This window comes from Heterocephalus glaber, unplaced genomic scaffold (genome assembly GCF_053883595.1).
Source record: "Heterocephalus glaber isolate CG9 unplaced genomic scaffold, H.glaber_assembly_v1.0 deba00001067, whole genome shotgun sequence".
Taxonomy (NCBI): domain Eukaryota; kingdom Metazoa; phylum Chordata; class Mammalia; order Rodentia; family Bathyergidae; genus Heterocephalus; species Heterocephalus glaber.
Window position 1 is genome coordinate 4,000,334 of NW_028258187.1, and position 17,885 is coordinate 4,018,218.

Consider the following 17,885-nt stretch of genomic DNA (forward strand, 5'->3'; position numbering starts at 1 on the left):
TACAGGGACCACAAGAGAAAGAGAGTGATAAATTCTGTCCAGAAGTACGTGTGGTATGGTCAATAAATACTATGGCAGATCTTTAAATTTAAAATAATTTATTAGACTAAAGACACATTGCCATGATTCTCCCTCAAAATACTCCCCTTTGCTTTGAATACATTAGTTCCAACAGTCTTGCCACTTTCTAAAGGAGTTGACAGTTTAATTTTATGGTAATTTCTGTAAAATAAAAGCTTTACCATGAGTCCTCATCTACCATAATCATCAGATCTGACACTGTGTGACTGCTGGGTCTTCCCTCAAGGTCAAAATAATCATGAAAGTAAATATTTTGAATGAATTCAGGACATCAAGGTAGCCAGGATAGTGCAACAAAAGACATTCACAGACGAGGACCCCAGAAGTGCTTCAGAAAGTGGCAAAAACAATAGGATCAGTGTTTGAAACAAAGGAGAGCATTTTGAGAGGGATTCCTGGCCATGTTTCTTTTCCTTTTCTAAATGTTGATATTCACAGTACTGTAAGAAGACTTAAGAAGCGCACATTCTGCAGGACAAGGGGTGTCTTTTCTGGTGAAGATACTCACAGTTCTCTGCTCAGTCCCGGAGGATGTGTTTTATCCTGCAACAGTGAGTCCTGATTGAGTCCCATGTGGAGAGGGACCCCTTAGATGGCAATGGAGCCTTTAAGTCACTTCAAAAGGAGGAGACTTATTCTCAAACCAAAGGGATTTTTACACCAAAAAATGCCAAAAAGCTTGTCTTTTATTTGGCCACCAAATGGTAAAAATTTTAGATTATTAAACATCAACTGTTATCGGAATTGGAAAATAAAATGCTACCTTTGGCAAAGAATTGGGAAAGGTGATTTCATTTCTTTATCTCTAATTTCCACCTCTCTCTGTGGGGGCCCAGGGCCCTCACGCTCTCTCTGGGCCCAGGATCTCAACCTCCCGGGCTTCCAGGCCTGCCAGGTGTGACCAAAATGTGCCCCAGGCTGTGACACTGTGAGTTCAACATTCCCTCAGCAGAGTGAACCAGCACTTCATATTTTAAGAAGATTTTGTGTGCTTCCCCTCAGCCAACTTACTCAACATGATCATTTGGAGACAACTCTTCATTTATCCTCCTCCTGTGGTCTCCTCCTTTTCCCAGCATTCATAACGTGATATGAAATATTAAAGAGAAATGTATCAGCTCCATGCTTCATTTAAACTGTAACCTGAAATTGAACAAAAATGTTTCCATCATGGTGTGTCTACTTGTTTTTTAGTGTTATGGGAAATTGAACCCAGGACCTTCACACTGAGCTATATCCCCAGCCTGTTTTGTATATTTTTATTTTGAGACGGGGTCACTAATTTGCCAAAGCTGGGCTTGAACCTGCGATCCTCCTGTCTCAGACTCCCAGAGTGCTAGGAGTACAGGTGTGTGCCGCTGCATCCAGCTCCATCATGATTTTTATTAGACATTTCATTCATAAAATCAGGGTGTGAGGTCAGGGATGTAGCTCAGTGTTGCCACGCCTTCCTGGCAAGCACAAGGTTCTGAGTTCCATGCCCAGTTCCACACAAATTAATTAATTAATTAATAAAAAAATAAAATCAGGGATTATAAAATCATGTGTCAAACTTGTTAAAATTATGGAGTGTGGAGTCTTGAGCCCTCCACAGATTCTGATCAGAGGATTGGATAGAATCCTGGGAGTCTGAATTTTTTCAAAAACACCCAAGATGATTCTGGTACAGAAGTGAAAAGCCAGGACTTGACACCCTGACTTGTGATAAACCACAGCTACTTTGAGTTTTACTGCCACCATACCTCCAGGAATCTTCACTCAACCCTCCAAAAATAAATATAAAAAGGCAAAGCAAATTTTTGTTGCACAAATATTTCACGTTCTCAAATCAACTTGCTTTCGGATATTAGCATTTGAACTTGTACTCTATCGTATTTTTCTACAGTCAAATAAGGAAGCAGTAGCAGAGTGAAGATTCAAAGGGGTCCTACCAAGATAGTGTGGAAAATCATTCACATCTCAATTATTTTTTGAATTATTTGACCTTCATTTAGTGAAAAGATCAACAAGAAGTTTTACTGATGGGGAAAAAAGCCAAATGTTATGCATAATTTCAAAATATTCGCCATTATGTTATAAATCATAGATGCTGCAGACAGGCAGGATTTCACAGGTTCACCAGGCCACTGGCTTCCGTCCACGAAGGCTGGTCCAGCACATCAGAGGCTAAACCCGTCTTCAGGGAAATTCTGAAGTTGAGAGCCATGCAGGGTTGTTCGTTGCATTCTCTTCCTCCAGGAATCATTAGTTTTCAGTATCACCAGTGGATTGTCAGTTTCTGGGTGTCATTTAGTGTTAGCATTTGTGCTGCCACCTCAGTGACTTACGCCTAGGTCATTCCCATGCCTCTCTTGCAAACACTTCCCAGGGGTTTATGAACTGTTTTAAAGCCAATCTGGAATACCCTCTCCTATAATCTGACTCATTTCTCTATGACTGTTTCTCAATACAGTTAGGAAATCACCTTCTGTCCTTCACGCATTATCACCCTACATACTCAGAGAGGCAAATAACACAGAGCATTACTGTATCCATCTAGTCCTCCATAGTATGAAAATTAAGGAGAGGTCTGGGTAATATGATACAGGAGGTGATTAGAAAAAAGAAATTTCCTGTCTCTTTTTGGAAAGTTTTAGGCTTTTCTACCTCCTTTGGCAGTAGCTTTACACTCTAGACTATACATTTCTGAAGCTAGCCTCAGACAAACTTTCCTAGGTATTTACCAGCTGATCATGGGGGAAGCCAGCTCCAAGTTGTACAGATAGCAAAGGCAGCTCATTTGACTTTACCCACCAGGAAATAAAGAAAACTTCTGTTTAATGCTGAATTAAAGTGCAGCCTAAAAATTGAATTCTCAGGTGTTTTCCTTAGAAGCCTCACTATGTGTTCTCCCACTGCCATGGAATTGCTTCTCACCAAGTGACAGACTTTTTTCCCCATACAGTTCTCATCTTCTTCATTTCCTTCTGCTGGCTGAGCTCTGTGAAACCTAAATGCCATTCTTTCTATCTCTGTTGGGAAGCAGTGGAAGCTACTTTGGAATAACTACTGGACAGGGTATTCAGGAGTATTATTTAGGTGCTTGTTGTTATGGCTTGGCCTGGAATGTCCCCAAAAGACCCGTTCATTGATGGCTTGGTTGCCCATCTATGATCCTGTTGGGAGGGACTGGGCCTTTAGGAGGTGGAGCCTAGAGGGAGGAAGATAAGTCATTGGAGGCATGGCCTTGATGGTGCATTGGGACCTGAGCTCTTTCCCCCTTTCCTCTCTCCACTTCTCCCTCTCCTTCTTCCTCTTCCTCCCTTCTTCCTCTTCCTCTTCTTCTTCTTCCTCCTCCCCTCCCCCTTTTCCCTCCCCTCTCCCCCCTCCCCAGACCCTCCCTCCTCCTTCTTCTTCTTCATCATCATCTTCTCTCTCTCTCTCTTTCTTTCTTTCTTTCTCAATCTCTCTCTCTGTCTCTTTTCTGATCCTCACAAAGTGAGCATCTATCCCCTGCCTTGCACTTCTACCATGACAGACTGCAACCACAGGCTGAAACCTTGGAAACCATGAACCAAAATCAATCTTTAATCCTTTAAGTTGGTTTGCTTTGGTATTCTGTCACAGCAATAGAAATCTGATACATTTGATGTAGAAGTCACTCATCTTAACACAGTGTAGTAACTATCATTATTCTCTTATTGCTTTGTTATGGGATTTTGTTTTATTTTTTCATTAAAAAAAACCCAAAACAGATAGGTAAGGGTAAGGATAGAATGGTTGGAAATTTCTCTTTGTGTTTATGTTTCCATGAGCTCCTCATTCCAGCCATGGTGTGTGTATGTGTGTGCTCAAGCACACCTGTGTTTAACCAAGTGTGCCATCACTTTTAGAGCTCTCATAGTTTTAGAAGGCTGGAGTTTGGTATTTTTTTTTCTTTTCCATCCAATTCATTTTTAAATCTGAAATTGATGGTGATGCTCCTTCTGATGTACACCCCATCCCTCCCTACCCTCAGTCTTCAAAGGTGGCTGATGTAGTAAGTTCCGCCTAACTCCAGTCCTAGGTCTACAACAGACATTACCGAGTCCTTAGCCAACTCTGTACTCATTTAGGGCCTGTAGAAGGCATCAGTCTCCACTGAATCCACACCCTTTTCTGGGAAACTATACCACACTTCCACGTCCTCTGCAGCCAGCCCCACCACCCGCATCTGCCCTCCTGGTCTCAGAGGGCCCTGCAGCCCTGGCATCTCCTGGGCTCTACCTGAAGGTGGATGGAGCCACTGCAGTCCCTCAGTTTCCCCCACACAGGGGACTGCTGGAGAAGAGAAAAGGAAGGGACACATGGTCATGTCTCAGGACACCAGTCCAATTTCCAACTCTTTGATCAACTCTTTGCTTCTTCTCTTTCTTGTTTCTTATGCAAAGGCCAGAAAAATGGCTGACTTTTAGAATTCAACCAGTGTCCTTTTTCCCTTGAGCAAATATTTTAGAAATCCTTGAAGTCCAATCTTGGAACTTTCAAACTATAGTTTTTTGCCATGGGTTTGAAAATTTTATTTTGGAGCTCAAAGCCACAGTTTGGTTTTCTTCCTGCATTCCTTCCATGCCATGTCTTCTCTGGGGAAATGAAGGTAGACAGCTCAATCACCTGGCATGGAACAGAGTTGGAAGGGAAGGGGCAGCAGGTGGATGGGTGGGGCAAGGTAGCAGATGGATGGTACCAGAAAATACTAGAGAGAACTCACATTCTTTGGGAAAAATTTAAAATTTAGTATAAAGGCAGAAAATGATTATCCTACTGCAATTGATATAAGAAATCATGATCCACTTCTAAACATTCTGCCATGAAATTTTTACTCAGTTCTTAAAATAGCAATGAGTAAAAGTCACGGCATCACCTAGTTGCCACATTTCAACATATTCTCCTTGACCAAATGCCTGCCCATGCATGACCCCTGCACTTTCCTCTGGGTCCAACCCCTGTGAACTGAAGCACCTCACTTCTGAGATGCTTCTTCTTTTCCTCTAACATAAAAGCATATTTTCAAAGCCGGGTAAACTATGAAATATGAACAGAAGTGAAGGTGGGTCCAGCAGGATGCAGGTCTGTACAGGAGGAGCTTGGAAGCCTTCTGCAGCTACACTGGAGAAACAAAGGAAAAGGAAACAGAAGCTGCAAATGCACCTGCAGGCCAGCACACGGCCCCCAGACTGCCTCTCCTGTTAGGAAAACGCTCAAGCCTGGGTCTCCTACCAAGGGCTGCTTCCCCACTCCGCCCGTTACATCAACGTTTGTGCTGGCGCTCAGCTCCTCCGCTCTTTCTCCAAGGTGCAGCTTTGAGGTGGTCTTCGCTTGGCTGGTCGTACCCTTTCCTGCCGCTCTAGGTCTGCCCCTCCTTGCCTTATCCCCATGGAAACAGTCGGACCCAAGTTGCGGGCTCAGTGAAGTGTCAGATTTGCAGCTGAGCATTTCTTGGGGCAGGGGCTGGGGATGGGAAGTGAGACAGGGAGAGAGCGAGTGTTCCTCAGTCTTTCTCCCTTACACCTGCTGCTTTTTACTGTGCATTTGAAACCACCATCCTAGCTGCCTGTCAGTGCTGGTCTGGACTCTCTCAGCCAGGGGCAGCCCCACCTGCCCTTCCCACCTTCCTGCTCAGCCCTGTCTGGCTGTCTTCTCCAGCACTATTTCCATCTGAACTCGAGGCAAAAAGCACAGAGCAGGGAGCTGCTGCCTCTGGGGTTCTGAACGCCAGTCTGGCACCTTTCAAAGGAAGCAGGCTGCTCAACAGGCTTGATCAGCTCTAGGTTTTCAGCTTAGCTCCTTCCTCATGGGGAGGAGGCCGTCGGGGCTGGGATGGGGAGACAAAGACAAGGAAAGCCCTGATTGTCTTCTGGGCCGCTGAGACCCTCCGGGACTTGGACGTGGAAGGAGAAATTACTCCCTGGGCTTCGGTTGGTATTGGAATAAATGTCCTCTAGGCCCTAGGATGAAAGGAGAAAAGGGAGTAAAAAGATCTACAGGTATTGCATTCTTTTGAAACCTCAGTCCTGCTGTTTTCATGGGTGAAAATGACTGAGTGATAGGAAAACACTGGGGAAACTGAATGCAGTGGGAAGCACAGAGCGCTCCGAGCCAGGGTCTCTGCAGCAGCGACGTCCTCCTGCTCAGCCCGTGCTGCTGTGCCACTCCCTCTGCCACCGCTCCACACAGACAGGCTCCCTGCTGTGTCCTCCGGCCAGATTTCTCTCCAGTGCCAACCAGTCATCTTCTGCTCTTTTTGAATACAATGATACAGTGAAAAGGTGGAGATGGAAGGATGCGATTAGAATTCATCAGTGTGCTGCCACCAACCCCTGGATAGTGAAATTAGACAAGCATCAAGAAAGACCACCTAAACTTAGATAAACCTTGAGCAATAAGACAGTCCCATGATTCCAAATGTCATCCCACACAGACTGTTCTATCCAAAGGAAAAATGTATTTTTACTATAGAAATAGCTCTTGTCATGTGATCTATTTATTATATATATATATATATATTTTTTTTTTGAGATGGCATCGCACTATGTAGTTCAGGCTGGTCTTGAACTCACTATGTAGTCAATATTGGCCTTCAACCCCTGGTGATGCTGCCTCAGCCTCCAGAATTCTGGGATTATAGGTGTACAGCCTGGCTGTGACCAATTTTAGCAGCACTCACAGTAGAAAGTACACAGAGGCATCCATGTTTAACCAGAGCCTCATAAACCTTGGACCTAGCATCCAGTCTGGTACAAATAACCCAATCAGGGGAACTATGAGAAGCCAGTTACAGCATCCACAAAAGGTCAAGGTTAAAAGAATTAAAAGGGAGGAGATTGTTCTCCCATGAAAGAGCTGATGGAGCAACACTAAAACCAATATCTGAACATTGACCAGTTTGTATTTCAGAAGAAAAAAGCTCTAACCAGTACTTCGTTGACAATTTGCAAATTTTAATATGTTTTGAATAGTGGTGATATTAAGAAATATAGTTAATTTTCATTTTTGGATACACAGAGGGCAGGTTTAGAAATAAAATGTCATCTTTGCCAGAAGCTTACAGATCTTTCAGAAAATGGGGAGTGGGATCCCAGCTGTCAGGATTCCGTCTTCCAATCCTTGGTATGTCTGGAAAATATTTCAGAGTAAAATGTTAGGGGAGGGGAGAAGCAAAAGAAGAGAGGAGGCTGTCTCAGGAACCTTCCTCTCTAGCCTGCTGTGTGGCACATCTTTCCTCCCTGCCCCTAAACTTTCCTGGTGCAGCCACTTATCTCGATGGCTCAAATAAGACCCCACGTTTGGCGCTGTGATTTCTACTGAGGGGAAGTGTCCGCAAGGGTTTACAGCTAGCTGCCCCCCTCAAGCCTCTCTCACTCACAGGTGGGATTTGGAGAGGTGAGTGGATCGTGGGGGTGTGATAGTCATCATCGTGGATTAGGCCACTGCTGAGCTTATAGCTAAATTGATGTTAGGAGGCAAAGCCTGGTGGGAGGGGTGGTCACTGGGGGCATGGCCTGGAAGGTCTGTCTCCCTCCTCTGCCCTTGATCTCTCTGCTTTCTACTGCCATGCTGTGAGCTGCTTCTCCTGCACCATACCCTTCTGCCATGGCACTCTGACCTGGAGCCGGTGAACTATGGACTGAAACCTCAATAAACCGAGCCAAAATAAACCTTTCCTCCTTACAGTTGTGGGTATGAAGTATTGGTGGTCAGCGAAGAGAAAGTAACTAAGACAATATTCTAATTAAGTCCATTTAGTAGACACATCTTTCCATCTGGCTTCCTAATAAGCATCACAAGAAATAATGACCAGTCCTAACAGGAGGCTCCCTGCCCTGGCTTCCTTGTGGTCTGCACTGTGGTGTGAAATGCCATGCAGAAGCTTCTAGGATATTCCTCAGGATAAAAGTCTATCCTCATGACACTTTCCCATCCACACACTGAATGCTCTCCTTCTGCATCTGGTGCCAGTGGTCACTGCTGGAACCCCAGGCCTCCCTGGTCATGGGCACCTGTCTTCCCAGGGCAGTGGTCCTGCCTCGCCCCGGTGCATGCCATGTGGCTTCAAGCCCTGTGTGGGGATGTGATCGAAGATCTGCCAAGCATGCACAGGTTTAATGATTATTTAATCAGGTGCCTCAGTGAGAAGAAGCAGAGTTTCTCGTTTTACATGGTCACATTTCTAATACCACATTCATCCTATAAAATTTCTCTTAAAAGTTTCCTGGAATTTAAAATACATTTCTATGAAACATTCATAACCCTCATTATTTTTCCCCTTTTCTTCATGACAAGGGCAATATTGCATGCATTCCCACCCCATTTGTACTCTTAGTGCATTCTCCCAACGTCCTTTAGAAATGGGAGTGGATTATCTTATTTTATTATTTTATTTTATTTTTGGTCTGTTTTGGAATTAGGATTAGAGGTTTCCTAACCTCGCCAGCATCGTGGAGCTGGTCTTCATGGTCCCAGTTTCCTCTCTGCTGCAGCTGTGCTGCCCTCTCTGGACCTTCCTGACACATTAGTGAGCAGATCTGGTACGTTCTCCAGGGCCGGGGTGATTTGCCCAGGCCAGGGTCTGGTTGACCACGAGGCTCCTGCCAAGCAGCTGGACGGGCTCTCTCTGGGGCCCGACTGCCAAGGGCTGTCCCTTCCTTCTCTCCCAGGCCCAGGCCCTGGCAGCAGGTGGGCAGGGGAGGAGGGCAGAGGGTCAGCGTGGAATCCAGGCCAGCGGCGGTCAGATGGTGAAGCCCAGCACCAGGAAGACCACGTGGTGCTTCCTCTGACACCACTCAACTGGTGCTGATCATGAGGACTGTGAGAGCCTGTCTGAAATACCTCTTCACTCCATGCGGCTGTGATGAAGTTCACCAATGTCTCTCAAGGTGCCTTGTGCCACGGACATCTAAGAATCGTCTCACTTCAATGAAGACCAGAGACTTGGGGTGGAATTATTAGAATAGATATGCATCTTTATTAGTCAAATATTTCTAACACATCAACAGTTACCAAAGGTTATTTATCTTCCCAAGTATCTTTTCCCCTTATTTCCGATTGACTTCAATGTGTGTTGTATCTTTCTCATCCCAAATCCCAAATCAAAGAAATCATCATTTAAATGTTACTTAATCTTCACAGAAAAAAAATTTTTGTAACAATTTGTATTTATTATTTTAATGTTTATGGTTCTGGAGATTGAACTCTACATCTCCAGCGCCTTTTGTTTTTACTTTTTACTTTTAGACAGATCTCACTAGGATGCTACATTGCCCAGGGTGGGCTGGAACTCATGATTCTCTTGCCTCAGCCTCCCAGAGTGCTGGGATTATATGCATGTCCTACCAGCCCCAGCTCAATCTGTATTTTTCACAGTGTGAATCTCCAGTTCTACTTGGCCCACCTTAGAAAGATTTACTCTGATGGCCAGGGATTTAGCTCAGTGGTTCCACCACTTGCCTCGAAAGCTCAAGGACCCGAGTTCGATCCCCAGTACCAAAAAAAAAAAAAGATTTACTCCGATTTTGGATAAAGTTAAAAAAACTATTTCTCAGCAACTATGGAGGATGGGCTCCCAGACTTATGGGTACTGAAATACAAAGATGGTTCATGCTCTTGCATAAATGGCACAGTGTTTGCATATAACCTATGCACAGCCTTCTGTATACTTTCTACCATCTCTAGATTACTTATAACAATGAATACAATGCAAACTTTATGTGAATAGCTGCTATACTGCATTTTGTAGGGAATGATGACTCCGAGAAATGTTCTGCACATGTTCAGGAGAAATGCAACTTGTTGCAAACATTTTGAATCCAAGCCTGGTTAACTTCACATATGCGGAACCTGCCAATACAGAGGCCTGACTGTGCATTTCTCTCACTGAGCATTTATTTCTGGCCAAATGCAGTTTTATTTAAATTATAGGTTTTATTTGATGAACTCAGAATTCTAAAGTAAGAATCAGAGTGTTCATCAAAACAACAAATGGACAGGAAAATATTTTTATGCCTTAGTAATTCAAGTCAAATAATAATAATGATCTCTTACATTTGCCCACTATTTTGTAATTTGTTAAACAGATGTTTTGAGTTTCAGGGATAGTCTCAATTTTGCCTCATTTACTTTCCTAAAGAGATGAGACAATACTTAAAATTTTGTAAAATATTAATGCAAATGAATATTTTGGTTAAAAAATTCCTCATTAAATAACATCTCCAATTTTTGGCCCAGAAAACATTGTCAGCATATTAGAAATTTGTCTGCATTGGAACTCCTATTCCGCTTTAGTCTCCAGGATAGGAAACTGTTCTTCCTGCTCAGACTCGAGGACTTGCCTCTCACCATGTGCATATAGCACAAAAGGGGGTCCGTTCTTCATACTTTAGACACATTTGTGTAACATTAAGTTCTTCCAGGAACATGTGAACTGACACCAGGACGTCCCTGAGACTCATGGTCCGCACTATGAGGAAACCAGGACTTACTCAGTGTGAGTCTATCCTTGCTACCTGGTCCTTAGCTTATCCGCTCTCTTCACTGGGGCACAGCTGGGTTCCTATGCAGCAGGGCTCCTCCCAGTGAGCCCAGAGAGAGCCTTAGAATTCTGGTTACGCCAGTAGCTCAGTCAACCATTACTGACTGAGTGAGGATCCCATAGGACATGACACTTACTTTTCTCTTCATTGAGAGAGTGAAGACTTACCGGAATGTCTGATACCCAGCCACGAAAGGGTAGGATAGTGCCCAGTAAGCTTTAGTAATTCTATCGAATATCCTTCTGAATGTCAATAGAAAAGACTAATGAAAACTGGCAAAGATGAATCTTCATTCTGCAGTGTCAATGGCAGGCATTGCTTTATCCGCCTCGCTCGGCATTTCCTGTAGAACCCCAAATCCATCTATAACTCAAAGTAGGCTGGGAAGTAGAAGTAAAGTACAACTTGTATTACATGAAACTATCCCATTGAAATCCTCAGTCACCTGGAAATTCCCATTTTCTTCTTCCAGAAGAAATGGGAGAGCCATTTGAATTCCAACTGATTGATGTCAGTGATTTGGGAACAAGTAGCAATCAAACATTGCACCCTGGGGTTGCAGCATTTTCCTGTAAATGTTTCTGCACTAACAGCCCCACCTGTGTCCACCTTTAGTTTCTCTAAGCTTTCCTCCACTAGGTCCCACAGTAGGCTGACTTCTCAAAGTATTATTTCACCACATTGCTTCTCACCCTAAAACTCCCAGGAGCCTACTTGATAAAGCCCACGTGTTTAGCTAGACTTTCTACGCCCCTTGTCACCCAAGGAGAGCACACGCTTTTCTCAGTCTTTCTCCTGAAAGTTCCCTTCCTCTTTCTGCCTCTTTGGACACTGCATATACACAGATGTGTCCTTTGTTTTCCCACCTGAATGCTTTCACCTGCCCCTTCTTCATTCCTGGAAGGCTTCCTTCATCTCTATTTTCAAGTGTTATTCACCATTTAAAGTCCAAATCAAGACCATCTTGTCCACAAAATCTTCCTAGGATATCACAGGCCACAGAAATCCTCAGGCAACACTTCTGTCACCACTGATGCTAGAGTCTGAATATTAAATGTCCCCCCCAAAGGCTCAGGTATGGGATGCTGGGTCCTGGCCCCATGGCAAGGCTGAGAGGTAGTACAGCCTTCAGGAGATGGGGCCCAGCAGGAAGTCTTCAGGTCTTTGTGGACCTGGAAGGGAACTGAGGCACTCCTGCCCCTTCCTTCCTCTTCCCTCCTCTTGCTCTCTAGCCATAAGATGAGCAAAGCTTTACCCACCGCCACCATGCCATGCCACTTTGTCCCAGGCTCAAAAGCAATGGGGTCCATCAATCACAATCGCAGACAAAAATCCTCTGAACCAAGAGCCAAAACAAGTCTTTCTCTTCCAAAGTTGATTATCCCAAGTATGTGTTAAAGTGACGGAATGCTGGCTAACGACCTATCTCATCTCATCCGAAAGGGGAAATGTCTCCATAAACTGCTACCGAGTGTGAAGAAGCTGACAGTCCTAGCTTGAGAGCCTTTTTTCCATAGTGTTATTTATGTTCTTGGGAAATTGTGCCTTGTGGCAAAAAAGGATTTTTAGTGGTGTGAATCAATCCCTGACCCTGTGAGGAATTCCATGTAGGCCATTCCAAACATTTCTAAAAGTTGATTTTTTTTTTACAGAAACCTCTTCAAACTTCTACAGTTGGATCATCATAACTGGTATTACATGTTCCTCATTCATATCTTAGCTGTAACACATATCTATATATGTATATATATATATGTATATATTCATCCTAATTTCCAAGGGTCCAGAAGGTTCCACAATGGTACTGGGCACTGGCTGTACCAGAAACTGTGTAGCTAGAGACCTAGGGGTCATAATCTGTGTTCATTGCCGCTGGAACTTGTGTCTTGATAAAATATTTTGAACTCCTTCTTCTTTCTGAAACAAGCCTGTTTTTGTCCCCTTGGAAGAGGTCAAATTTAGCAGAGGAGTCATCCTTAGAACAAGTCTATGCAGTTCCAGCCAGAACTGCAGGCAACGGTGTAGATGCAGGGCCACCTCAGCTGTGGCAGGCAGGCTGCTTTGAAGCCTTTGCACTAGTTCAGAGGTATGCAAGCAAACAGTTCAAATCACAACAACACTGCTCAGTTCTTTATGCCTCCACATGCTCCGTCCTGTTTTCTGAAAACTACCCATACACCCAGGTGACCAGTTGTGACCCTTAGTCTTGATATGTCAACTTTGTTGGATTAAGAAATGCTTAGCAGATTCAGAAGCTCCTGGGTGTATGTCGAGGTGGGTCATGGAGATGTGACATGGGAACTCCATGTGCTCCTTGCTGTTCTTCTCTAGCACTGTTCCCCTGCTCTGCTTCCAGCTACCACGAACTGAGCAGCTGTACTCTGCCACCTGCTTCCACCATGATGTTTCTGGCTCAGAGCCAGAAACCATGGACTGAATCCCCTGAAACTCTGAGAAAATTTAAACCTTTCTTCCTTTAGGTTGTGGGTGTCAGGTATTGTGTCCCAGTGATGGGAAAGCTGATGAAAACAATAATCATCACCTACAAATGTCCTTTCAAGCACACAGCACAGCGAGAATAAGCTGGGTCCCTGTCTGTGACAGCTCTCTGGTGGGAAGGGCAGAGGGTGGGGAATTTGACTTCTAGAGGGAAAAACAACCAGAATAGCAAATTCAAACAGGAATGAAATCAGGACAACTCTGTGATTCTTTCTCAGAGCTACTAAGACAGCTTCAGTAACTTTGCAACCTCATTTTCCTCTTTTCTCTAAGACTTCAGAGAGCCCCATGGGATCTCCAGAGGCTCTCACTGAGTTGCACCCAGTGGCAGAGAAGTCTTTCTTGAAAGTCCAGCTCGATTCCCCAAGTCAGAGTAAAAGGATGTGGGGAGATGGGAGTCACGAGAACCAATCATCACAGCTTGGAAGCATTTCCCAGCAGAAGGAGTTAACAAGCTCCGGCCATGCCTGGACGAGGAGCACCCAAGAGCTCCTTCAGAAGTTTTCATACAAAACATTCTTTTTAAATTGGCTGAGACAATAACTTGCCTCGGGGCTGAGACGGTGGCCGGCTGAGCTGTCAAGTGCCATTTTCTAACTTGGTCTCCAAGCTCACTGAGGACCTGCTAACTCTTTCTGCACGCAGGGAATGCAGCTCGAATTCTGACCGCTGCCGCCTCTTCAGGTCAGGCTGCATCTGCCATTCCTGTCCCATTAACCTTTCGGTGCATCTGCTCCCATGTCTGTCATCAGCTGCAGGAGATGCTGATTAGACTGGGAGCCTCTGGAAGAGGGGATGAGACAGAGAAGCACCAGAAGATAAGGAGACCAACAGGAAAAAGATTAAAAACCTCTCAGCACTGAGTACAGTCAGGGCTGAGTGCGGTTGCAAACCCCTGCAGTCGCTGGCTTTCAATGAGGGAGGATGAATCAGTTGAGATAACTCAGGAATGGGCTTGAACCTTTGCCCAGAACTCAGAAGGAACCTCCAAAGAAACCTCTGCATGTTCCCAAATTAAGACATTGAGAAAAATACTGAAAGTGAGTTTCCCTTTCTCTCCTATCTCTGTGTCCCGAGGGAATAGCTGGGACCACAAGGCAATTTTTTAATAATAGTGAATCAAATGCTCCACACAAATTCCCCTCTGGCCATTTTGATGTGTCAGAGAAGCTTTACAAATGTTAAGCTCTGAAATTAGTCCCCCGAAAGAGAGAGGAAGAAGGCCTTTGCCGCTGGAGATTTCAGGGATTTCACTTAGTTAAGAAGTCTCTGTCATTTTCTGTGTTAGGGTGAGTTTCCCTGGAAGGTCCATCCCCTCGCTGTCAGGTAGGTGTCATTGCCTGTTGTTACAAGCATCCTTTTCTGGTCTGGGGTGAGGTGGGCAAACCATAGTTCTGTTTTCCTGTAATTTCAAAAAAGGTTCAATTGCCAGCTATTTTGATGTATCCATTTACCTAGGTTCTTTGGCTTAAACATCTGATTGAATATGATATATATAAATATATATTCTAATAGGTCAGGCAGTACATTGCGGGTGATTAAATAAGAATAAAATTTTTTTGCATTTAAGTCCTTTGTGGTCCAATTCTGCTTTATCTTTGGTACCAGGAAGTATTATTACCATTATGAAATCCATACTTCCAAATAGTGTGAGTTACTGGAATGATTCTCTCAACCTTTTGCCCTCCAGTGAGTGGACAATCAGTCATCCTGAACACATACATCTTCACAGAACTAAAATCACCCTGGGTGATATCAGAAGAAACTGAAAAGGCTCCAGACCAGCGATGGCTTTTGGCAGCCAGTGCTTACACCTCTTGTTTTTCTTGTCCAAATGCAGGATGAGGACAACTCTGGTCAGATTAAACCCAGCTATGCACAATCTCCAAGATGCATGTGATTCCCATCAGTACCTCTGGTCTCTTTCAGGAGGAAACATCTGTCTCCTTAAGTGGCTACCGAAGGGTGGGGACCTGGGCTCTTGTGTGCATTCTGCACTTGGGAAACTGTGTCTTGTGGCAAGGGAATGACTGCAAGCAGAGCTGATTCAATCCCTGACCCTGTGAAGAATTACATGTGGGTCGTTCCAGAGAGTTGGCTGTGTACAAACTCCCAAACACATCTATAACTCTAACATAATTGATAATATGTGTTCCTCATTTGGATTTGACCTACAGAACTGCTAGAGATAAAACCACCATTTGATTTGATTCATTCCTTAAGGTTTATTTAGGGAATATTTTTTAAATGTAAGATGAACTCAATCCCCATAGTTATTAAGCACCTGCTACATCTTGCTTAACATGCTGGGCTCCAAGATAAAGAACTGAGATTCCCTTAGAATCTAGTGGAAAATTAAGAAATGAAGACAAGCGTGACATGGTGGTGCATGCCTGTAATCTCAGCACACGGGGGGCTGAGGCAGGAGAATGACAAGATTGAGTTCAACCTGGACAACTTAGAGGGACCCTGTGTCAAAGTCAACACTAAAAAGCACAGAACATGTGGCTCCGTGGTACAGCGCCCCTGGGCTGGATTCCCAATACTGCAAAAAGAAAAGATGCTGAACGTGAACAAATACATTACAAAGCAACAAAAATGTGAATTGGTAAACAGACCATGGTAGTGTAGAAGGAACAATGATTCCACACAGGGAGGAAAGTAAACTAAGGAAGGCTTCTTGGAAGAGATACATTTTCAGTGTCCTGTTGCTGTGTGTAAATTCCCCCAAACTTTATGGTTTCAAGAAGCCCATTTAACACTTCACAGTTCTCTAGGGAAGAAATCCAGGTGTGACCCAGCTCGGTTCTGCTTAGGACCCAGCTCAGGGGTCCTAAGGCCATGGCCAAGGTGCTAGGCAGGGTGGAATCTCTTGCAAGGCTCTGTGCAAATATTCTGCTCACGGTCATAGGACCGAGACCTTCAGCACCTGCTGGCCACTGGCCTTCTCCGCACTGTGGCAGCCTACTTCTTTAGCTCTCACAGCAGAGTTTTTGCTGCTCCTTCTATTTCTGACCTGTACATCTTCTGTCAGAAGGTTCACCTGATTACGCCAGGCCCACCCAGGAAAATCTCCCTGTCTGTTAACTTGATTAGAGACTTGAATTACATTTCTTTGCTCCCATTATATTACACAGTCTAATGGAAGGAGTTCTCTCTCATCAGAGTCCTAAGTCTTGCCAGCACCCGAGGGGAGGAGGTTATACTGTAGTGTGCCACCCTCCTGTCCCCAGCTATGGCTGCCCTAGGGCCTGGCTGGTCATCCCCTCCTCCCGCTTCCTACCCTCTAACAGACCTGCTTTTCTCGTCACTCTGTTAAGAGACTTCCCCCGCTCAAAACTCCAGTGATTCCACCTAATATCTAAACTGAAGTCCAGACGCCTTCTGAACCCAGGTTGGTCCTGAGAAACTAAGCAAAGGCGAAGGAATTGCAAGTTCAAAATGGAAATAAATAACCACTCCATCAGCTTCCCTTCCCACGGGCTGCACGGGCGGCCTGGGAGGTCTTGTGGGCGTCAGGACATCACCTCCAGCAGGAAGAGCTCAGCCCTTCTCTCCTCTGCCTGCTCTGGGCTTGGCGGTTGGCAGCGCACCGTAAGTCTGCCTCGGACAATAATTCCTTGAAGAGTTCAGCAGCCTCCACCTGGACGTGCCTCCGTGCCCCATGGTTGCCAAGCACTGCCGGCCCCTCCAGCCTGGCAGGTGTCTGTGCACTGCGCATGCACAGGCGCCCCACAGAGGAGACCTCCACCCTCTCCCTGCGCACCTGTGCTTCCTGTGTAATCTACATGCTACACGTATGTACACATGCGGCACACTGTCACGAACATGGGCAGTCCATGTATGCTAAAGATGAAAGCAAGAATGTAAAAAGCAGTTACCGTCACGAAGTGCAGAGACTCTCTTTGGTCGTGCGCTCCTCCTCCAGCCAGCAGCAGATCCGAGCAGGGTCCTGGGTCTGACGCTGACCCTGGTCATCCTCGCCGCTGCCCGGCTCAGGGGTCCTCGCTCCTCTCAGCAGCTCCTCGCCAGGCGCCTCTGTGCTCGTCCCCCTCAAGAAGCTTGTCTCATCGCTGTCAGAGGAAAGTTCAGTCAGCTAATGGCCCAGTTCTCTTGAAGCCCTTCAGTGACTTCTCAGAAGCGGCTCCGTAATCCAGTCCGCAATGGAGCCCAACACGAGGGCGTGGCATTGGTGCCTCCCCGCCTCCCCCAGGACCTCACAGAGTCAGATCGCCACTCCCTACTCACAGCGGACATGCAGTGCAATCTCACGGGCTCCTCTCTCTCTCTCTCTCTCTCTCTCTCTCTCTCTCTCTCTCTCTCTCTCTCTCTCTCTCTCTCTCTCTCTCTCCTTTACTCTGGGATAGTCAGTGTAGCTAGCATCTTGGGGTAATCCTTCACCATGCATCAGAGCTGCAGTAGCCCACCTGCTTATGTGTCCGCAGAACACCCTGTTCACACCCTGCTTGCATTTCTTCCATACTCTTGAAAGTCTGCATCTTTGCCAGATTGCACACCACACCCCAAAGTGCTCGAAGACAGAGGACAGGTCTTACGTCACCTCCTGCCAGAGCAGTGAGCCTGCTAGGAGGCCGTGCTCATGCCTGTTAGCTCAGTCTACCCACCTGCCTTACATCAGCAGCCTCATCACTCACGGACAAGTGGAAGCTGTGCACAAAAGAAGGGAGGAGAGAGGTTGCTAGTGATGATGACAAATAATTCATGTAACTTTTCAAAAGTTCTTTTAGCACATGAGAA

At 45.3% G+C, this 17,885-nt stretch overlaps 1 long non-coding RNA gene across 2 annotated transcripts; it reads right to left on the reverse strand.

Moving 5' to 3' along the window:
• Positions 1-6,970: 6,970 nt before the first annotated feature.
• Positions 6,971-17,632, reverse strand: LOC110346203 (uncharacterized). Of its 2 annotated transcripts, XR_002390105.2 has the most exons (4): positions 17,555-17,632; positions 17,009-17,200; positions 8,526-9,029; positions 6,971-7,215 (listed from the first exon to the last, which is right to left on the reverse strand). It is a non-coding gene; the product is annotated as an uncharacterized LOC110346203 (long non-coding RNA). The 2 variants fall into 2 exon arrangements; XR_002390104.2 differs by lacking the exon at positions 17,555-17,632 and having other exon boundaries at positions 6,973-7,215; positions 17,009-17,414.
• Between the last annotated feature and the right edge of the window lie 253 nt (positions 17,633-17,885).